Below are 24827 nucleotides of genomic sequence, written 5' to 3'. Positions count from 1 at the left end.
GACAACTGCGAAGCCACAAAATTATTAATTAAAGTTGTCAATTTAGTTCCATCAGGCCTACATCGTTGAAACATTAAAATGACATACTGGCCATAACTTCGTACAATTAACGTGGACAGCATTCCAGACTTACATTGGCTGCACTCCATGTTTTGATCGGCTGCCTTTACTAGCTTATTGAAGGATACTGATTTACTGTCAGGCAAAGTTAAATATATAAATCTTTCTGACTCTACACTAGTAGTACTTGATAGCCTACAGTTCTCGCAGTCATGCTGCCATAGATAAGAAAGGCCAAATAGATAATCTACATCTACACCCTCATCTTGCAATACATCAAGCATATACATTAAAAACTCCTGACAATCCTGCTGAATATTTTCAGAGAATTCTGTTTGACCTGAACATTCGTCTAACAGAAAACGAATTTCAGACACACTTTCTACTCTCGTTCTATCAGCACTACATTTCTCTAACACAGAATTCAATAAACAGCATAAACTTTGTTCTGAATTGATGACAATCTGTTCTTTGAAAGTCTCTAGTGAAAAGAGAACATTAACAACTACATTAGCATAGCAGTTGACACCAGAACTATTTTCAAATTTAAAACCAACAACATTTTCAACAGAATTCCTTTTATTCCTGCGTACAATTTTTGGATCATTGACTTTTGGTCTTTTTGCTTCAACCTCCCTACTATTACTGATATTTCTTCATTTCCGGCCTACCACACATTTCTCAAACAAAGGATATTGAGGCAAATGTGGCGCATACTCACTTCTTAAACTATTGTATTCCTTAACACAATCTAGATCCGCACAAATGTTTGTGACATCACAGTCAATCAAGTACAATCCCGATAAAGTTCTGACTCGTGACAATGCTACATAAGCCATACCCTCTTTGAATACAGAACTGCCAATATTCATTAAAGCAGTGTCTACACTTAAACCTTGCGATTTATGAATTGTCACCGCATATGCCAAGCAAACAGGAAACTGCTTACGGCGAACATATAAGTCTTTTACAAGCAAAAACCTTGCTGTGCAACGACCAATTAGCTGTACTTCCTCAATGCCATCAAATTTAATTTTTAAAAATTCAATTCCATCTCTACTTCTGTATTTCTCAAAATCAACAACTTTACCCATTGATCCATTTACCAGACCTCTTTCAACATCTAAATTCCTTCTCAAAATGATACGGCAATTTAAGCACACATTCAAAGTCTTTTCAAAACCCGCAGTTTTAGATATAGTCTTCTCTAATGAATCCAATTTAGATTTCAAATTCTCAGACAAAATAATTGTTGCTCCCATATGCTCTATTTTGTCAATAGCTTCCAATTTCACAATCTCTTGTTTTTCTAAATTCAACATTTTGTTGTTGAAGATGGAACATTCTGCAAGAGTTGGCATCAAACATATTCCAGATTTCTTCACAGTAATTTTCTGAAAAATATCCTCTGGCAAAACGTCTTCTTCTGGATATAAATTTGACAGTAAGCGTGCATGTAAAGCTTCTTTACCACGCTCAGTCACTTTCCCAATTCTAACATCTTGCAGAATATTCTTGTAATCTTCGTCCTTCGCCTGACGCATATTTTCACGCAGCTCAGCATAACTGAAGTTTAACCATATGTTAACGTTGCCAATGCTCCCTAGGCACTTCTTGGTATCTTCATGTGTAAGAAGTTTAAACACTGGTTGTCCTTTCACTGGTGTCAGCTGCAGAAGATCACCAAAAACAATGATGTGTTTGCCACCGAATAACACATCATACTCTGTTTTAAGAACTTCCTGCATTCTTAAATGCACAAAAGCAAGCATGACATTGGAAACCATGCTTACTTCGTCAATGATAAGAAGTTTCATCTTCTTCAACACTCTAGATACTTCACAACAAGCATCCCCAGATAATTTGTGATATTGTAATTTGTTATCATGCTCCACTGGCAGCATCAGTAACCGATGCAAAGTAATCCCTTTAATGTTATGAGCTGCCAGTCCAGTTGGAGCTGTCACAACACAAGACAGCGATGACTCAGTCCTTTTCTGCGGATAACATGAAATTGCTTTAATAAGAAAACTTTTTCCAGTTCCTGCTTCACCACTCACGTATAGTCGGACAGGCTTCAACGACGTACATGAGCACTCTTCCTTCTCATGACTTAATCCATGCTCAATTTGGTTGGTAACTTCGTCATATATTTTCCTCTGCTCAACGTTAAGTTGTCTTTCCAAATCTTCTAAATTAACCGCATCCTTCTGAGCATGTGCCATGGCTCTTTCTACTTCAATCATGGCAGTGGCAGCTTCATTTTCAATAACTGGTTCTCCTAGTGGATCCTGACTCAATGAAACAGAACTCTGACTGTCCTGAGAACTGTCTCTAGCAATCTCGGCTGCAATTGTTGCTTCCTGCTCAATTTCTGCATTCAACATTTGTAGATATTTTGGAAAAACAGGACATTCTATGGACTCCTTGGCTACATTGAAAGAGTCTTCGTAACAGAGGAAATCCCCAAGCAGTTCCTCTTCTGCACGCCAAGGCTTGAAAAGTTGCAAAAGAGCTAAATAGAAAAACTCTTTTCTTTCGGGAGATTCGCAATCCAATTTTCGATGATTTATCAATTGACATTTTTTTTGCTTGACCAGACATCCCTCACTTCCAATTTCAGCATACACTCCTTTATCAATATCTTCTTTGATGTTCCTCTTGAAAACGTAATTTTGAAGAACATCATACAGACAAGCATTCTCCAGGTGACTGCTTCTATTTGGATAATATGTATCCAACATGTTGGTCTTCAAAATATCTGTACTGTTTGGCTCCTTCTCCGCCAAATACTCAATTTCACGTACAGGTTTCAGAACTCGATTACGCGTTGCAGCGAGACCAAGACTTGCCCAAATGATACTCCTAGATTTGGCATAGAGACTTGCTGAAGATAACTGGTCAGAACATTCATAAGCTCCGATTTCTCGATGCGACAACATCTTCAGACTGAAACTGTACAACTTCTTACTGAGGCTCTTTTCATGGCAAATATCCTCCCACATATCCTTCAGTTCTGTCTTTTCTTTTTTGGTGATGTAAGACGTCACATACCGAGCCACAGCCATACAGTTGTCAGCCACAAACTGTATATGCATGTTAGCATTCCACATGGACAAAATCACTGGGTTGTAGTCGTTGATGTACTTGGACTCTTCGTTTCTTTTCAAATTGTATGTGTTTTTGGGTGATTTCCTCGTCACATTATGTCGCAGCGAAGACATCAAATTGTTAACTCTTCCTTTTGATATCACCGACCGTGGAAATGCAAAACGACATTTGGGGCTCGATTCCGATCCGGTAAAAAAATCCACCGTACGATTCGTATTCGCAGCCCTTTCCATACGAATCGTATCCGTCCGTCCGAGTCGCGTAGTACGATCCGCATTCCGTGAATCCGTCCGAATCGTCGCGATCCGTACGTATTGCAAGGCTGAGACAATGAACCGTACGACTCGTACACATGCCGTACGACCCGACGAGTACGATCCGGACCGGGGAATCAGGACACGATTCGTACGGTCCACGTCAGGTAAGGGCGATTCGTACGGAAAAGCGCACGAGTACCTACACCCCGTACAGTGCGTACCCCCCCACGATTGCAGGGGTACGGCACGTACCCCTGCGATCATGGGGTGTACGAGCCGTACCCCCATTGTACGATCGGTGTATGAGCCGTACCCCCATTGTATGATCGGTGTACGAGCCATACCCCATTGTACGATCGGTGTACGAGCCGTACCCCATGTACGATCGGTGTACGAGCCGTACCCCCATCGTACATGGGGTACACCGATCATACACCGATCGTACACTGATCGTACATGGGGTACGGCTCATACACCGATCGTACAATGGGGGTACGGCTCGTACACCGATCGTACACCGATCATACATGGGGTACGGCTCGTACACTGATCGTACAATGGGGTACGGCTCGTACACCGATCGTACATGAGGTACATCTCGTACACCGATCGTACAATGGGGGTACGGGTCGTACACCGATCGTACACGAATCGTACATGGGGTACGGCTCGTACACCCCATGATCGCAGGGGTACGGTGCGTACCCCTGCGATCATGGGGGGTACGCACCGTACCCGGGGGGGGGCGTTCCATACCTGTTTCGGCACAAACTCTGCTTTTACGGCTGTTTTCAGCTCCCGTAGAAAAAGGGTCGTACGATGCGTACCTGACACGTATCGTACTTGCTGGGTCGTAAAAACTAGCCGTGAACCGTACAGATGTCGCGTACAGCAGGTTCCGAGGGAGAATCGTACGGAGATCAGAGTCGTACGGTGTTTTGTACGACTCGTACGGAGTACGGCTCCTGGTACGAATCGTACTTCGTCGTACGTTTGGGGGACGTTGCAGTGTACGATTCGTACGGGAAAAATGACCCGAACGGCTATTCAGAGCGGTTTTTCCCGAATCGGAATCGACCCCTTGGTGTAGTACTTGTCCTTGTTTCTGAATTTACGACGACAGTACTTTCCACAACGATGGCTTTGAAACCGTAAAACTTGTTCTCTTAGACTTTTGTCTTCGTTTGTCTTTGGAACAGCACATGTAGCATACTGTTCCATGAAACTCATCACTAAGTCATCCGGATCTGTTCCAAATTTGGGTGCATCTTTGATCCATAGCAGCATATGTATATGAGGAGCACCTCTTGCTTGATACTCCTTTCTCCAGAAGAAATCCAACACCTCTCCAAGAGGTGGATTTTTCTTGTTCGTGATGAAAGACATCATAGCTTCAAATCTATGATTAAAGTACCTGCATACATTGACTGGATCCAAAGAGCACAGTTCTCCGGGTGTCTTGAATTCAATATTTTCAATGTTTCCATTTACCTCTCGTAGAAATTCAAGTAAGTATTCCCAGCCATACTCAGCACAGCTGAGAGTGAGGAACCATGTGGGAGTTCCTAAGTTCCTCAGCATACATTTTAAGTCACCATGACGGCGGTACCAATACTCATTAGTACCACACTGACAAGCCATCAGATTAATCAGGTGAGAATCCAAAATACTGTCTTGCACATTGACTTTATCCATAAAGTCCCTTGCCGAGATATTTCGCAGTTGTACACCACTTTTCAAGATGTGGTTCACTGCATAAGACAATCCAGAGAGATCACTTTCAAACAGTAGATGAAATAAATAGGGATTGCATTGACGAAACCTAGGATCTTCTGCATACAATCGTAAAGTCCGGTATTCTGAAGCAGGAATTTGAACAGGTCGCTCATCATATCGTCCTCCTCGACCTGTGGGAAATAACTGTGGGAAACATCGAGCTTCCAAACTTTCCTCCCAAACACTAATGGGACTCCCTTTGGCTTGTTTCATTTGAAACAACTCAATAGCATTCCCCATGACTTCCTTGGAATGCAAAGGATGAACACTATAATGTTCATATATTTCTTCCTTTTTAGAGGCTTCTACTTTCTCAATTTGTCCAGGACACAAATCACTGTCCTCTTCTTCACTTATTTCCTCTTCTGCAACACATACATTCTTGTAGTACTCATTATTTTTTATCAAATACAATGTTGCCTTTTTGACTTTCCTAACATCCACTAAATCTTGCCAGATTTTCTTACTCTTTGTCGGAACACCATTAACTATGATAACCAGAGGTTCCTCTTCCACTTTCTCTACTCCAATTGTATTAATGTTTTTCTTCAAATCCAAAGGCAAATAAACAACCCTTCCCTTTAATCCTCTCTGTAAATCTGATGGAGGCAACTTCCCTGTCTTTGGCTCCATTCGTACAATAGCCTGGAAGGGATGGACACTTTGAATCAAAATAGATTCATAAGTATTTAAATCCTTCAATTCAGAAGGAATGTCATGTAATTCAAGATTATTATAAACAGCTCTAGCAGGCATCTGGTTTTGGTTTAATTTGTTATAGCAATAAGTACACATACGTTGGTCCGCTCTCAAATCAAAACAATTTTCTACCATCAAGTATGTGGCAAAATCCTTCCATTCACTATTGTTTTCCATATCACTTTTTGCATATAAATCCACTAACTTAGTCTGATTCTTATAATAAGTCCGTCGACAACACACACAAGTGAAATTAGGCCTCTCACTTGATTTCACCATAAACGTGGAAATTTCCTTGTGAAACTTATCTGTACTGAAAATCTGTACACTGTCTTCCACATTACCTTCTTCTAGTGGTTCAATATCAACATTGTTCTCTTTACCAGCAAAGTAACAGAACTCAATTTCTTGACAAATATTCTTCACATCTACTTCAGAACCATGCAAAAGAGCTCTGCTTAATTTTTTAAGCATAATTGCTGGACTCTTAGCATAATACAACACTCTAACTAATTTCCTCACTTTATTATGATGCACTGCTAGCATCCTGAAATGATGAAATACACTCTGGCATACTCTCCTAGAAAGACAAGCCAGTGAATGACCATGCAAACCTGTCACTTGTCTCACTCTGCAAGGATCTAATTCTTGCAACAACTTTATTTTTTGCTTTTCACTTTTCTTATAAAATGTCCGTATAAAATCACAAAGCAGATTGATGGAATCCTGTCGCACACTTCAAATAGAACTACACTTCCAGGTGTACACTGGTCCCTTAGGACGTCTCCCTAAAACATCATCACTTAACACCTCTTCTGCATCTGCAGACACAAGTATTTCTTTTTCAACCGGACGACCATCTTTTACCTCATATGCTCGACCACTGCTGTCAACTGCATGCACCAAATCATTGTCCTGAAAATAACTCTCCTCATTAAAAAATGCCTCACTATTTGAACTATGCATCCATTCACCTAAAAAAACTTCACAAAAATTACTTCGATTAACTTCTCTCTTCCATCTACTATTAGATTTGAAAACATAGATTACCATGTTTAGTTTCCTAATTCTATTATTTACCAAAATAAATAACTTTCGCTTAATTTCGAAAGCCTGACCAATAATTTTCTCTACATTTTTCTTTTTCTTATAAAATGATGCTTTCTGTTGACCTTTCTTACATTTTTTTAGCAAATTGACAAATACCCTGTTGCGGAACATTCGCCTACGAATGTCCCTGAATATATTTTCCCTTCTACCTCCATGCACAGAGTTATCTCCTGCTCTAGCACAAACTTTTTTGACGGGCCTTTCCTTTCCATTTAAATTGACTCTCTTTTTCTGGACTAAAACTTGTTCTGTAGTTATACTTTTGTTTCTACAAATGTTTCTAAGGAATGATTCCGTTCTCTTACCCGGAGCTCTCTTCGCGCGTTGAGGTGATTTTATTGTAGAGGACTGCTGCAAGCTTTTAGTAAACTGCTGTCTTTGACGTTTCGTAGCCTTTCGAATTCTATCCTTAGACGACATTGTCTAATTTCCAAATAATCTGCAGTTGAATCTGTGGTAAAATATAATAAAAAATGTTATTAACCACTATTACCAAACAGTAAATCAATAACAGTAAGAATTAGATTAAATAATGCTATAAAAATGATTCAATAAAATATTTTTAATTTAACTGTGATAGTGATAATATTACAGGGCTTTCATACAAATGACTGCCCACCCTGCAACGAAAAGCCCACATTAAACTTTACGCACATTAAATTGTGTACTTACCAGCAATAATCCATATGCCAGTGTTTACGTCCCTCCACCCTGCCCCTACCCCTCCCCGCCTACCTGCCCCACCGTAACTCCCTCCACGACCTGCGGCTGCTGTTTTGCAACATGGTGCATCTTGTAAATCTCTCCTGCATTATAAAAGTGACACATCAGCAACACAAAAGAGGCGCACAACCATCATAAATCTTTCCCTAAAACTTTAAGAGACAGATGTAGGTCAGTCGATATCGGCCGAAAAACGGTATTTTCGGCCGTTACCGACCAGTTTACAAAATTTGTTATGTAGGGGGCAATATATTACAGAATCGGTAAAATTACCGAATCGGTAATTTTACCGATTCGTTAAAATAAAACATTGGTAAATATACCGATTTTATGCCACCCATTTGTAGGTGGGACTCTTCAAAGTGCCAGGAGCCTTTACGAATCGGTATTTTACCATCAAAAACAATATCACCGATTCAGTAAATGTAGATTTACCTACATGTGGCCTTGGATTTAGGCCCCTACATACCGATTGGCCATTTACCGGTCGGAAACGGCCGAAATCGGCCGTAACCGGTTAGTAAATGGCCTGAAACGACCACCTACATCGGGCCATAAGTGTGCATGCATTTAATTTCAAAAAAAGTTTTTAAACCTTTTATGTAAAACAATTATACACCTACATTCATGAGGAACTGACTTAAAATGCCCTAATACACATCAAAACGTTTTTTTAAGATACTTGCACCTTTTTTTCAATAACTTTTAACATGGCTATGTAACTCAAACAATCAAAATGAAAATTTTACAGGCACACATAGGGGCGTATTTACAAGGGCCTTGCACCACGGGGAAAGTGACTTCATATGACCAGACACACATGGGGACGTATTTACAAGGCCCTTGAACCCGGGGGAAGTGACTTGAAATTGCTAAGCACACATAGGAGAGTATTTACAATGCCCGTGCAAAACTTATGCATCATTTTCTTTTAACATGGCTATGTAACTCAAACAATCAATCATTCCTATGGGCTTTGAAGCCCATAGGAATGATTAGGCATTACCGATTCGGTATTTTCCGAATTGGTAATTAAAGAATTCACAAGGGTGCAGGGGGTGTCACTTTCACACCCTCTGGCACCCTCAAAACAGGCACAGGTGCCATGTGGCAGGCATACCTGCCCTAAGGGCAGGTCTGCCTTTCACATGACATAGGTGTGCATGCACACCGGAATCGGTATTTTACTATGAAGTTGGATTTCATGTTAAAATACCGATTCGTTAAGGCCTTTGGGACTACATAGGAAATTTACAGAATCCGTAAAATTACCGATTCGGTATTTTACCGAATCGGTAATTTTACCGATTCTGTAAATGTAGATTTACCTACATGTGGCCTTGGATTTAGGCCCCTACATACCGATTGGCCATTTACCGATCGGAAACGGCTGAAATCGGCCGTAACTGGTCGGTAAATGGCCTGAAACGACCACCTACATCGGGCCCTAAGTGTGCATGCATTTGATTTCAAAAAAAGTTTTTAAACCTTTTATGTAAAACAATTATACACCTACATTCATGGGGAACTGACTTAAAATGCCCTAATACACATGAAAACTTTTTTTAAGGTACTTGTACCTTTTTTTCAAAAACTTTTTACATGGCTATGTAACTCAAACAATCGAAAACAAAGTTTTTCAAGCACACATCGGGGCGTATTTACAAGGCCCTTGAACCAGGGGGAGTGACTTGAAATGGCTAAGGACACATAGGAGAGTATTTACAATGCCCGTGCAACACTTATGCATCATTTTTTACATATACATTGTAGAACAGCATGGGGCAATAACAACACAGATGCATCATGCATCTGTTCTGCAAAAGCAACGCATTGCAGGAATCACATCACAAGTAAATAAATTCTCATATTTTTTAAAAGCATGCCTTTTCCTTAAAAAACGATTTTCTGATCATAATCTCAAAAAACACAGCACAGCTCCTATGTACATACACACCTTATCAGTACTAATACTTTACATTATCTACAATTACAATTGGTAAAAGAATGCAAAATCGCCTTTGAAAGCATAATGCAAACACTTGACGCAAAACATCATTTTAAATACAAAGCTGACTTTCTTATTTACGCAAAAAAGCATACTAGTCTTTATCTAAAATATAGAAACGATAACTCACCTTTACAAATTCTTTTTGAATTTCAAAACAGTCTCAGAAACACACCAATTATTCTTGAGCAGAATTAAAGGTATGCACTCCAGAGGCTGGAACCAACAAAGGCACTGAAACGCTGATATTCATCACACATATCTCTCATGTCAGCCAATCAAAACTCTTCCCTCACTATTTTCAAATCAACACCCTTCCCCCTCTGCCCTTTCAACCTTTTTTCCATAGCAACTACCGCCTGCCAGACCTCTCATGTTCACAAGTTCACACAACAATGTTTCAAATGAACTCTGAACTCTCAGTACACCTGCTAATCCACTGCAATGTTTCATAACAACATTTTTAAATAACCATTCAAAATACATCTTTCAAAGAACACATCCATGCACCCTAACTTTCTGTTTTGAGCAATGGAAATACACCAATCACTGCTAATGAATCATTTGCACTTAAACTCCACATTTTTTTTCATTACAAACTTCACTATTTCAACTGCCATTTCATTCCCACACTTCATCTGACTGCAGCAAAAACTCCTCTAGCCATGTTTTCAGTCTGGATTCTTGGACATAGCTACATCCACTGGGCTCACAGGTATGCTGATAACAGAAATTTACACAACCTCAATTTACAAAATGTGGAAATCAAATGGATTGGTCGAAGAGGATTGAAATGTCACCAATTAATACCATTGGTGAAAACCTTTTTGCATTTGCCAAACCCTGACCTCATAATAGTGCACTGTGGAGGAAACTATTTGGGCACTTTGACTGGGGTAGGTCTGGAAATGCTCCTAAAAGACACCTTTCAGCAATTGATGACACTTTTTCCTTAAACTGCCTTGGTATATTCCAATATATGCCAAAGACAAAAATGGAGGTGGTCCAATCAATTTTGTCCACAAATTGAGAAATCGAGGAAGCATGTAAATAAGTCTGTTTCAGCTTACATGAGAGACCATGGAATGGGCTACATCTACAACAATAACTTGCGTTACTATATGCAAGATATCTACAGAGGAGATGGTGTGCATTTCTCAGATGAGGGGAACAGAGTTTTCATACTAAATTTAAGAATGTGTATTGGTTCCTACTTATAAGTTTCTAGAACTTACACAGAACCCAAAAGCTCTTTTCAGAGCTACCTTAACTTAAATTACTCATTTGAAATTTCGAATGTACCTTTTTTCACTTATTTTCACTTATATTCGCTTCCCGGTTCGCTACCCAGTTCGCGTACCGGCAGCTAACCACGCGAAAAATTCAATTTTTTTCTCTCAACATATATGACCCTCCTCAGCCACCCTCAGAAAACTTAGGGGGACAGGATACGACTAAAGTACCCCAATCTACCCATTCTGAACATTATTTACCCTCCATCTTGTATCTCAATTCTACCGAAACACAAAATGGAGGACTCCCGTAACGCTGCAGGTTCGCGTACCGAGACACGCCCTCACAAGCACTCGCTCAAAAAAGGTGGGAAAGTAATTTACAGAAAAACCACTGGAGACACTTTCACCAATTAAACATTAACTCATACTACATACCAATCCCTAACATTTTCGAAAAATTTCGTTGGAATACCATTTAGCCATTTAGCATGTAGAACTCTCTAAAATCCCTGAGGTAAATTACTTCACAAAACATATCGGAAGTGTTGGAAATGACAACCAATTAAAATATTATTTTGAATTTCTACTATTATATCATGACATTTGATTGGTTATGTACCTGAATATATATAAACAAAGAGAGAGAAGCACAGCCATTTTGACTACTACTTCGTGAAGTGCATATCCACTAAAAATCAACTGATAACTTCAAGTTATATTTAAAAGGTAAGATATTATTTTTAAAACTGAAGTATGTTCTGTACTGTAAGCTAATTAGAAAAACATTTTCTGACAGTTATATTCTATCACTCTGTAATACTTATAGAATAAAATAGACTTCTCTGTTTTAGTTATGGCAGAGCCGATCCTAGGATTTGCGAGGCCCTGGGCTAAAAGGGAACGTGCGCGAGGCCCCCTCCAATTTACATAAGTGGCCCCTTGCAAGGAGAACATTCACAGACACTGTGGGGGCCCCATTGTCCAGCATTTTGATGCCCCCACAGTTTGAACTTTTACTCCACACACATTTCTCACACCTTCATAGGTGTGAATAATAACAATAATACCATACACAGCCCAACGAAAAAATCACTGTTTAAATAACCAAACTGCCTGTCTGTACTGAAACCCAACAGTGCCCTATCTGTACTGATATATTTTTTAAAAATTCATTTTTCAGAATACAAAATGGAAGGACAACAAGAAAATAACTTGCAAATTGATGCAGGAACACAAAACGAGACGGAAATTGACCATGATTTCTATGACGATTCAATAAACACTGAACTTCTGCAATGTGTGGATGCAGTAGATTTTCTACTGAAAAATGAAGAAAAAAATGATCATGATTTTTTAGAATTTCTTTTAAATTTTGAGAAACAATCAGAATAATAAATTATTATTTCTTAATTTAAAAATTGTTTGACACATTAATCATTTTTATATGTATATTGTAAACTAGTAGCAAATTGATTATAACGTGAAGTCAGACTTCAAATATACTGTGCAACTTTTTTGTGTTACATACTAACTTTGCTCATAGTTACTTCCTTTCTTCCACTATATAATCTCCAATGTGTATTTAACATCTCTTTATCATCTCCTGCCTCCATGTTGTTTCGGCTTTCCTGACAGACTATGGTATGAATTCCATATACCACAATAACTTCTATAACAACAGGCAAGATATTTACAAAGGAGACGGCGTTCATTGATTTGTAGACTCTGCATTGGTACCTACATGTTGCTACGTAAATAAAAAAAACAAAAAAAAACCAACAAAACGAACAATCAATAAACATACAATAAATTAAAAGTCAATCATTCTTGTTTCCTTATAGTACGCTCCCCAGACCGCTTTCCGGTACGCGTACCGGGCGCACCCCACGAAAAAAAACCTTTTTTTTTTTTTTTTTTGCCCGGCGGGGCCCTTTTAAAGCCTCCACATCAAACCTAGGGGGTCAGGGAGGATCTACTATGCCCCCTTATGGTCATTTGCCCCTTCGTTTTGGCCTCCTCTTGTCTCTCGATCCTACCAAGAGACAAGATGGCGGCCGCTACGGACTGTTTAGAATGTTGACAGACACCGGAGAGCCAATCAGCTTCGCTTCGCAAAGCTCCGTTACGCGAAAAGTTCGCGCACTGGAGCGCTATCCGGGACGCTGTCACAGATATATCTGTTTTTTAAAACGTTAATTTCTCAAAATCCACTGGAGCACATATATTGAGACCCAGCAAAGGCACATCGGGCTAACAGTCCCTACAATTTTGCCAAGTTTCGTGCAAATCCATTCAGCCGTTCGAGCTAAAAGTGAGGCCAAACGCCCTACGGAAAAATGAATGGGAAAAACGCGTTTTGGGACCCCCCTTTTTTCTCGGCCCCCCCTTGACGAAACCCCCCCAAATTTTCAGGGGCTGCTCAGAAACAAAATGTGCCATTTTCCTGAAAATTTCAGCCGATTCTGTCGATAAACGCAAAAGTTATTAGACATTGAATTTTCAAAAGTCCCATAGAGAAAAAATCCTAACTATATATACCTACTGGCGACCGCCAGTAGGTAATATATATATATATATATATATATATATATATATATATATATATATATATATATATATATATATATATATATATATATATATATATATATATATATATATATATATATATATATATATATATATATATTTTCACTAAAAATACCATAGGTTTCAGGGACGTTTTAGTTAGTTGGACATTTCACTCATACAAAAGCAGAGAAATTCAAACATTATAGTTAGTAGAGCTAACTATAACTCGCGCCCCGCAGTGCACTGCTGATGACGTCACATATTACATCACTCATGACATGGTCAGTGACATCACTGATGACATCTCAAATGACATCACTAATGACATCATCAAGTGAATGTTTATTTCTGTAAAGTTAAAATATATTTTATATATGTTAATGCCAAGGTGTATTGAAGAACTAGCTGATGTAGAATGGGGAGTGGAGGATTTAATAGGTGTGTGACTGACTGTATAAGTTAGTGATTAAATGTGCCTTACTGACTGCATAAGTTAGGGACTAAACTGTGTGAATGTGTGTATCAGTCTCTCTGTTGGGTAAGCTGCTGCATGGCTTGATGATTAGGTACATGATTGTCTGTTTGGGTTACGTATTGGTTGCATGAGTATCTGTATGGGTGCCTCTGTGTTTGTGTGTGTGGGTGGGTGTGGGTGGGTGTGGGTGGGTGGGCGGTGTGTGACTTTCTGCCTTCATGTGTGAGTGGATAATTAACTGGGTGAATGGGTTCACTACTGCATGTGGAAATAGCTGTATAGGTGAGTGAGTGTGTGTATCAGTTTGTTAGTGAGTGAATGTATGTCTCACTGGTATATGTGTGAGTAACTACATATGTGAAAGGCAGTATATGTGAGTTTTGGAGTATATAGTTTCTTTGCTGCCTGCATTCTTTGCAGCACCTCCGCCTGGGTTTATTTCCTCTCTGAGGCGCTGTAACTGCTCGGGTGGGACGCGTTCCCAGAATCCCTGTTGCCTTTGTTTCTTCCGCTGCTGCAGGCGCCAACACTCTGGGAGAGGACTCCACCTCCCAGAGTGCATCCTACCTGGACCAGCTGCCGCGAGTGAGGGGGGTCGTGGAAACGGCAGTTAAAGCGCTGCCTCTCAACTCGCGGTGCAGGACGAGTGCTAGACACAGCCTGGACGAAGCCCAAACCAAGGGCGGGCCCGTCTGAGCCCGTCCGAGTCCGGAGGAGGCTGGGCTGGGCCACCCCTCTATCTTCTGGCACATCAACAGGGGGGCCAGTCTAGCTGCAGCATTGTTCCATCATGCCACCTGTTGGGGTTAATCTTTTGGGTAAACGTAAATCTGGAGTAGGGGGGGAGTAGTGGGAAACCCTGATGCATTTTTAACTAGGGCTGAATCTGCGAGATTCTGCGCTCATTCATGAGATACAACTAACTGAGCGCAGGCTATAGTTAGATTCCTTAACATCAATAGGATCAGGTAGCCCAGCCCCCACTACCATATTAACATAATCAAACTCCCCTGCAGCTGCTCCTTCAGGGCCATCTAGGCAGGATATATCTGTTTTATCTGCGCCCTCTAGATTCCACCCCTGCAAGCCCAGAAGGTCCCCTCAGATTCTCTACGGTTACTACTAGGGGCAAGAAAGCCAAGCAGACTAAGCAGAGTGATGGGGGCGGAGGGGGAACCTCCAACAAAGAAAACGAAAGCCCACGGCTTAGTGAAAACACATCCATTCACAACGGGGGGTATAAGTCGGAAGGACCCTGCAAAAGGGGGTTGGGGGCGTCTGCAATCTTCTAGCGACTGTCCTCTTGTGAATGTTACTCCTGATCCAGCAAACTGTAGTAAGGATGATTTCAATATCCAGTTATTGCAGAAAATCTCCTCTTTAATTCATCCCTTGATGCAGAAACTTGCTTCAATTGAAGATAGGCTCGCTAAAATAGAGCAGGGCCTCCCTAGAATTCCATCAACTGTCCACAAGGTACAAGTGGGTGGTGGGGAATGCATCTAAATCGGCTGGGGGGGGTCAGCAAAATAAGGGGCCAGAAAATGTTACACCTAATCCTTCTAGCATAGTTGCGGGTAATAGTTAACCAAACCCCCCAATTGGCGATGGTCCTGGCACATATGGTGCTCCCCGGCCCCAAGAGTTGGTGGATCACATCTATTTCAACAACCCTTAGCGGAGAAACTGGCCCCACCTACATCCCACCACTTACCGCCGGAAGCGACTCCATATACTGTTGTCCTGGGGAAAGTCCCTGAGCTTGATACACAGGCGCGGGAACCCTGGTCTACCCTGCGCAATAAAGACCTACACCTGCTAAGCTCCAGAACAGGGCTAACAACAGAACTGTTTACTGAATTCAATTTCAATTTCGTCTTTATTCGATCATGAACAATCATAAAAGACACATATATACAATACAATGTGATTAAAAAGCAGAGTATTTAAAAAAAAGATATTTAAAGAAACATCTCATGATAAAATAACATTAAAATTGTAGGCACATATCAGGCTATAAAATAATTATGAATCCTTTCCTCGAAGACCAGATAAACAATTCATGGTAAAAGAAATTATATCTGTGATTACACAAGTTTCGGTTAGACACTTCATTCTTATAAGCAGATTAGATTAGAAGAGCCTAAAAAACACAGTAACACTCAATAAAAGCATGTTACATAGTGCCATGCAGACTATTCCTTCTAAGAGCCCATGTCCAACTCCAGAATTTGGCCATAGCAATAACTATGACTTTACTAGTATCAGTTTTATACGTAGAGCCATTTGACATCATCTTGTTCCTATTTTAACACAAACCAGCTTGAGCCATTTATGACGAGGGCCCTTGTATCTCTTCCTTACATGGCCAAGTATGACATTTTGTATCTTGGTCCATCGCCCACTTTTTTGTGAAAGATTTTAGTGGGAGAGTACCTACTCTAAATTGGTGATAGAGTTTCCTGTTACTAGAGCTCGTAATGGTATCCCAATAGGCCTCTAGCCTATATTCAATTTAGTGAACCAAAAAGAGACCTGTTAGGGAATTACTATTCACCAGAGAAAGAGACTGCTGACAGACCATCTCCCTATATAAGGCTTTAAAATCTATTTTTGAGGGGAAAGAATTCCCTTCTGGGTCCTCCCACAAATGGTTGAGACCCATATGTGATAAAGTAGCCTTAATCTTTAGTATCCATGTGATTTTATTGGATTTGTCAGCTTCTCTAATATACTTATCAGCTTGCATATAGGGGGCTAACTCCGGGGTAGTCCAAAGTCTGCACCAGTAGGCAAGAGGTCTAAAACCCGCAGCCTCCTCAAAGGAAATACAACCCACTCGCTGAGACTAGAGGTCTAAGTGGTGTCGATTGAGGAAGGCCCGTCAATGCCCTCAGAAACGTGTTCTGAGCTTGGACTGATGGAACTAGATTTTCAAAGCCCCAAAGTTCCGTGCCATAAATTATTGAAGCTCTAACCTTCCCTTGGTATATAGTTAGAACTGGAGCAACTGGTTTAGTTTGTGATAGCCGGTGTTCTTTTAAAAGGGCCCCTGCTAGTTGATTATGCCTTAAGACAAACAGATCCATCTGTGGCTTCCAATTCATCCTCTTGCCCATAGTAACTCCCAGATATGTAAAGGAGTCAGTGTGTTCCAGGGACGCATTATTCATTTCTACTCTGGCTTTAACTATTTTATATTTATGTAAGACCATGAACTTCGTCTTGTCAACATTGACTACAAGATCATGGTCATTACAGAAAAGACTAAATCTATCAAGGGCTCTTTGCAGACCAGCTTGTTTTTTAGACAAGATTAAAGTGTTGTCTGCGAACATTAAACGAGGAACCCTCGATCCAGCAAGAGTAGGGGCATCCATAGGGTATTTGGTGTAATATGAGATAACATTATTTATGAACAACGACAAAAAGGTCGGGTCAAGAACACACCCCTGCAGAACTCCTTTCTTTACAGGAAAACATTCTGTTACCTCACCCTGTTGACCCTATCGGACTTGGGCATAAGTAGACTCATGTAGTTTAATGATGAATGATAAGATCTCAGCAGGCATTCCTGCTTCCTTAAGACTGTCCCACAGTTTATTGCGGGGCACTAGAACAAATGCTGATTTAAGATCTATAAATGCTGCCTAGAGGGTCCCCCCTGCTAAGGTCACTGTATGCCAGTATATCAACATGAATCTGAAAACGTGGTCGATAGGGCTAACATGGGAATGAAATCCTGCTTGGTAGGTGGATAAGATTTCATTATCATCAGTCCACTCATTTACCCTGTTTAGCACTAATATGGCCACCAGCTTTTGCATGGGGTCTATGAGGCTTATAGGCTGATAATTAGTTGGGCTGGCACGATCCCCCTTTTTGTATATCAGGATAATTTCAGCCCCATGCCAGGATTTAGGGATGGGGGCACCTCTGGCCTAACCATTCATAAAAATAAAAATATATTTAAGCCAATTCTCCCGGTCAGATTTAAATATATCCGCTGGGAAGCAATCCGGGCCCGGGGCCCTACCTGCTGCTACCCTATCAAGAGCACGCTGAATTTCCACTAGGGTAAATGTTAGGACTGACACCGGGACTACGCATTGGTACTGCCCAGTACTATTTGCAAGAGATGAAAATTGGGTCTGGTAATGTGCAACCCAGGCTTCTGGGGGGTCATTGTTGACTGGTACCGGACTGGCATTATCGCTACCCCACTTAATTACTTGCCAGAATCGACACCAGTTTTTCCCATTACTCGCGCCTAACAAGGTCCCTCCATCCATTTTCGTCAAAGGCCTTCTTTGCCCGTTGTTTGGTTGCCTTATATTCAGACCTTAATTTCCTTACCTCCTGCATTAAACCTGCCCTTATTGCTTTGGAAAAATCCCTGTAGGCTATCCCACATGCCCCATCATACCATTTTGCTGATCTATGGATTTGGTATATATTGGTTCTTTTTTAGGTTTTGTAAAAAAGGATCTCAACTTAGCAAACAGGGCCTCGTGAGTTGTTGTAACGGCTGGGAGGGTGCACAGACAAAATATTGAGATTTAAATTTCGACATACAATTATATCGAAGTTTAAATATCGAAGGGACATAATATAGAAGGTAGGTAATATCAATACTTTTAATATCGATATTAGTAATATCGAAGTTTTAAATATCGATGTCAGTAATATCGATGTAAATAATTTCGATGTTACTAATATCAATTTTTTAATAATTTATGTGTATATTAAAATGTATAATTTAATTACATTTTGTATTTTAGTACTGTAGCGGGTTGTGGGTTTATAGGGAATAGGGTGGGAAGTAATTTAATTTGTTAAATTAATTATTAATTAGTAGGAATTATTAATAATTGTTAATTAATTGCTAATTATTTTTAATTAATTGGTAATTAATTTTAGTTAATTGATTAATTGATAAATATGTTTTGTAGCGGGTTATGGGTTTATAGGGGAATAGGGTGGGAAGTAATTTAATTATGTTAAGTTAATTATTAATTAGTAGTTATTATTAATTAATTATAAATAATTGGTAATTACATTCAATTAATAGGTAAATCATTTTAATTAATTGATTAATTGATAAAGATGTATGTTATGTTATGTTATGTTATGTTACTTTATTTCTTTTATAGCGCACGGCTACTCCAGGGAGCATCCCGGCGCTTTAGCAAAGAATAACAGCATAGAAACGGCAGTCACACAACAGAAAAAAGCAGAGAAAGAAAAGGGTCTATTTCATAAAAAGCCATGTTTTCAGGTCCTTTCTAAAGGCAAGAAGACAGGGAGCCTGTCTCAAGGACAGTGGTAGGTTGTTCCAAACTTTAGGTGTTAAATAGCGGAAAGACCGACCTCCCAATCGTGCACGACGAATTACAGGAACAGTCATCATAGACAGACCAGATGACCTGAGAGTCCTGCTCGGTGCATACCGGGAAAGACGTTTCCCGATATACTTGGGGCCAATACCATGAAGGGCCTTAAAGGCCACAGTCAGGCATTTGAAAGTAATTCGCTTGGCGATGGGTAGCCAATGTAGAGTGTTCAGTAAGGCAGTGGTACCAGCTCTCCTCGGGAGTCCAAAGATGGTACGGGCTGCCGAATTCTGGACAACTTGCAAACGGGTCATAAGATATTTTGGAAGACCCAAAAAGAGAGCGTTTGCGTAGTCCAGTCGTGAACCGATCAATGCCTGAACAACTGTTTTCCTGTGGTTAAGTGAAAGTAGAGGAAGAAATTTCCTCAACATCCGTAAAATGCCGAAGCATTTCCCAACAAGAGACAGGATGTGAGGTCTAAAGGATAGTTCACAATCTACTATCACTCCCAAATTCTTGGCCTTAAAAGAGACCTTGTCAGGAGGAAACATATCTTGTGGCCACCAAGATTTCCAATCAGGTTCAGGGGCGCAACCGAAAAAGAGAAGCTCTGACTTGTCTGAGTTGCATTTTAAGCCATGACATCTAAACCACTCAAACACCGCACCAAGGCAATCCCTGATCTGTCTGCCATTGAAAAGCCCACCCCTATCACATGTGAACAGGAGTTGGGTATCATCAGCATATGACACGATCTGGGCGCCAAATGATTCCGCGACTTCCGCCAGAGGGGCCATAAAGATGTTAAACAGCATAGGGCTGAGAATGGAGCCCTGTGGGACTCCCACCTCTAGCGGAGCCATATCAGCGGAAAAGGGAGGCGCCCAGATCGTTTGTCGGCGGTCGGCCAGAAAAGATTTTAGCCAATTCCACACCGTTCCGCGAAGGCCACACTCCCAGAGTCTTGCAAGGAGGACCTCATGAGGAACGGTGTCGAAAGCCGCCGACAAGTCAAGCATGACTAACACGGCCTTTCCCCCAGAGTCGAGTACTTCCCTGATGGCATCGGTGACCTCAAGCAGGGCCGACTCCGTGCTAAAATTAGCGCGGAAGCCGGACTGCGAGGCGTGCAACAGGTCGTTTCCTTCGATGAAACTGGAAATTGTCCTGTGCACGTATCGCTCGGCCACTTTCGCCAGAGCAGGGAGAAGGGAGATTGGCCTGTAATTGGCATGGATGAGGGGGTCCAAGGTGGGTTTCTTGAGCAGAGGTAGAATCATGGCACGCTTCCATGCCTGCGGCACCACCCGACAAAGATGTATTCAGCAGGAGGTTCACCAAGATGTTAATGGCGGATGCCACTTTCCCCAAATATTTAGCCGGACATGGATCTAAAGGAGAGCCGGATTTCAAGCCTGACAAAAGCTCCAAAGATGTACTAAGATCCATGTTAGGGAATTCGGAGAGGAAAGGACCATGACATTCCACAGAGCATGGTGGCACTAGATGGCTCAAGTCCGATTGAGCACTGGAGAGAGAGGCCTGGATATCAGTGATCTTACTAACAAAAAAGATGGCTAGTTGTTGTATCCAAGAGTCCGTGTGAGTGTGTTTAGGGGTACAGACAGCAGGAGAAGTAAAATCCTGAACCACTTTAAAAATTACTTTGCAGACATTATCAGCCTCATCAATACGATGTTCAAAATAGGCCTTTTTTTCATCCCAGATTGACTGATGATAGGCTTTAATTGCTGCACGAAATTTCACTTTCTCAACTGGATCATAGGCCCGCCTCCAGGTCCTCTCAGCCCTTTTACACTCCTGTCGTTGTGTCCTCAACTGAGGAGAAAACCATGGGGCCGACGCTCTACGCTCTCCAGGTTTAGGTGTCTTAGCGGGGATTAAAGTCTCGAATCTGGCTAAAAGCCATTTTTGGAGGAGGACAAGATTCTCTTCCAAACTTCCCAAAAGGGGGCAAGGAAAGGTGATAAGAGCCTCAGATAGCATCTCCCCGGAGAGCAGATGAAACGGGCGTGAAGGCCGTGTAGTCTCAACCTCTCTCTCCCGAATAAGGGCAGTGACAGGCAGAGAGAAGGAGATTAAAAAAATGGTCCGACCAGAGTACTGGCTGTATAGCACAGACAGAGATAGGTCTCGTTGAGAATACCTGATCTAAGGTATGGCCTTTGTTATGTGTAGGACCTTTCACAAACGGAGATAACCCTAACGGAGCCGTGATATCAATAAGTTTAGTAGCGTCGGGGTCACAGCTAATGTCCATATGGACATTAAGATCTCCGAGAAGAATGCAATGATCAGACCTAAGACAGGGAACTGAAAGAGCTACTTGCAATTCGTCAAAGAATGGTCCCGTTGATCCGGGGGTTCTGTACAAAAGTATCCCAGTACAAGCCTGGAGAGGGGAAAAATGTAGGGTGAAGCCAAGTGCTTCACAACCCTGAATATTCTCCACCGGAAAGGTTGAACAGGAAATACTCTTTTTCACAATGAGAGCTACTCCACCTCCTTTACCCAGTGTTCTATCCCTCCTAAAGATGTTATAATCCGGAGGGATAGCATTGACCAGGTCCGGTGCGGAAAATTCACCTAACCAGGTCTCAGTCAAAAACAAGCACGTAATATTGGAATTATACAGCAAATTCCAAATATTCAGAGAATGGCAAGTCACGGACCTGGTGTTAAGGAGAAGACATTGAAAAGAGACAGATGTATTGTCATGTCCGGTTCCATCAGCAGCCGGGAACCGCCATGCGCATGACGGACAGCCTTTCCTTAATTTCCGACCACCGGGAAAAATATGGGAACAGTTCCCTAGAGGGAGGCGTAAAGCGAGAAGCTCGGCCGAAGAGTAGATCAGCATATTAAACAGAGAATAACAACAAGGGCCGAAATAGTACAGGCCAGACAAGCCACACGCCGTCCGGCCCCGTCCGCCTCCGAGACGCTGACGGGCGCAGACGGGCTGACTCTGGCGTGACTCCGGCGATGTGTAGGTGCTCCCGCTGCGCGATCCCGCTGCGCTCACAAGGGAGCTTTATGTAGGCGAGCATCCGACCCCACAGAGCGCTAGTCCGCTCGTAGTCACCGCCCCCTCTCGGCAAAACACCACTCAGAGATGGCGGCCGATGTTTTTTTCCACCCCGGGACCCGGACCCGCAACAACAGCGGTGGTCACCGCAATTAGAGTGCAAGTAAAAGGGAAAGAATAACCCCACGTTAAAAACCAGGGATACGAAAGAAACAGCAAATCAAATATTCCAAAAATGGAATACTGTAGGGAGTACTGTAGAGGGTTGTGGGTTTATAGGGGAATAGGGTGGGAAGTAAATTAATTATGTTTAATAATGATTAATTAGGAGGAATTATAAATTATTTTTAATTATTTGGTAATTAATTTTAATTAATTCACTAATTGATAAATGTGTTCTGTTGCGGGTTATGGGTTTAAAGGGGAATATGGTGGGAAGTAATTTAAATGTAATTAAGTAATAATGTTTTTAAATTATTTGTTTTGTTAATTATATAATTGGTAATTAATTATTAATTGGTAATTAAATATTATAAAATTGTATATTTTATTATGTTTTTTTGGTTAAATATATTTTGCCAATCATGTTTTTAATAATTATGTATAGGTATTGTAAACGGTTTATATTTATTTAATAGTACATATTTTTATTATAAAAAATAAGCTTTTATTTATAAGTATGTTATTTTAACCCCTATGCTATCCAACACTTTCCCTACTGTTGCACTCTCTGGAGTGGGAATAGTACATTTTACCCCTTCGCTATCCAACACTTACCCTACTGTTGCACTCTCTGGAGTGGGAAGAGTAATTGTTACCCCTACGCTATCCAACACTTTCCCTACTGTTGCACTCTCTGGAGTGGGAATAGTACATTTTACCCCTACGCTATCCAACACGTTCCCTACTGTTGCACTCTCTGGAGTGGGAATAGTAATTGTTACCCCTACGCTATCCAACACTTCCCCTACTGTTGCACTCTCTGGAGTGGAAATGGTAAATTTTACCCCTACTCTATCCAACACTTTCCCTACTGTTGCACTCTCTGGAGTGGGAATAGTAATTGTTATCTCTACGCTATCCAACACTTTCCCTACTGTTGCATTTTCTGGAGTGGGAATAGTAATTGTTACCCCTACGCTATCCAACACTTTCCCTACTGTTGCACTCTCTGGAGTGGGAATAGTAATTGTTACCCCTAGCGCTATCCAACACTTTCCCTACTGTTGCACTCTCTGGAGTGGGAATAGTAATTTTTCCCCCTACGCTATCCAACACTTTCCCTACTGTTGCACTCTCTGGAGTGGGAATAGTAATTGTTACCCCTACGCTATCCAACACTTTTCCTACAGTTGCACTCTCTGGAGTGGGAATAGTAATTGTTACCCCTACGCTATCCAACACTTTCCCTACTGTTGCACTCTCTGGAGTTGGACTAGTAATTTTTACCCCTACGCCATCCAACACTTTCCCTACTGTTGCACTTTCTGGAGTTGGAATAGTAATTGTTACCCCTACGCTATCCAACACTTTCCCTACTGTTGCACTCTCTGGAGTTGGAATAGTAATTTTTACCCCTACGCTATCCAACACTTTCCCTACTGTTGCACTCTCTGGAGTTGGAATAGTAATTTTTACCCCTACGCTATCCAACACTTTCCCTACTGTTGGACTGTCTGGAGTGGGAATAGTAAATTTTACCCCTACGCTATCCAACACTTACCCTACTGTTGCACTCTCTGGAGTGGGAAGAGTAATTGTTACCCCTACGCTATCCAACACTTTCCCTACTGTTGCACTCTCTGGAGTGGGAATAGTAATTTTTACCCCTACGCTATCCAACACTTTCCCTACTGTTGCACTCTCTGGAGTTGGAATAGTAATTTTTACCCCTACGCTATCCAACACTTTTCCTACTGTTGCACTCTCTGGAGTGGGAATAGTAATTGTTACCCCTACGCTATCCAACACTTTCCCTACTGTTGCACTCTCTGGAGTTGGACTAGTAATTTTTACCCCTACGCCATCCAACACTTTCCCTACTGTTGCACTTTCTGGAGTTGGAATAGTAATTGTTACCCCTACGCTATCCAACACTTTCCCTACTGTTGCACTCTCTGGAGTTGGAATAGTAATTTTTACCCCTACGCTATCCAACACTTTCCCTACTGTTGCACTCTCTGGAGTTGGAATAGTAATTTTTACCCCTACGCTATCCAACACTTTCCCTACTGTTGGACTGTCTGGAGTGGGAATAGTACATTTTACCCCTACGCTATCCAACACTTACCCTACTGTTGCACTCTCTGGAGTGGGAAGAGTAATTGTTACCCCTACGCTATCCAACACTTTCCCTACTGTTGCACTCTCTGGAGTGGGAATAGTACATTTTACCCCTACGCTATCCAACACTTTCC

Source organism: Lissotriton vulgaris, chromosome 8, assembly GCF_964263255.1.
Source record: "Lissotriton vulgaris chromosome 8, aLisVul1.2, whole genome shotgun sequence".
NCBI lineage: Eukaryota > Metazoa > Chordata > Amphibia > Caudata > Salamandridae > Lissotriton > Lissotriton vulgaris.
Note: the sequence above shows the minus strand (reverse complement) of the source record.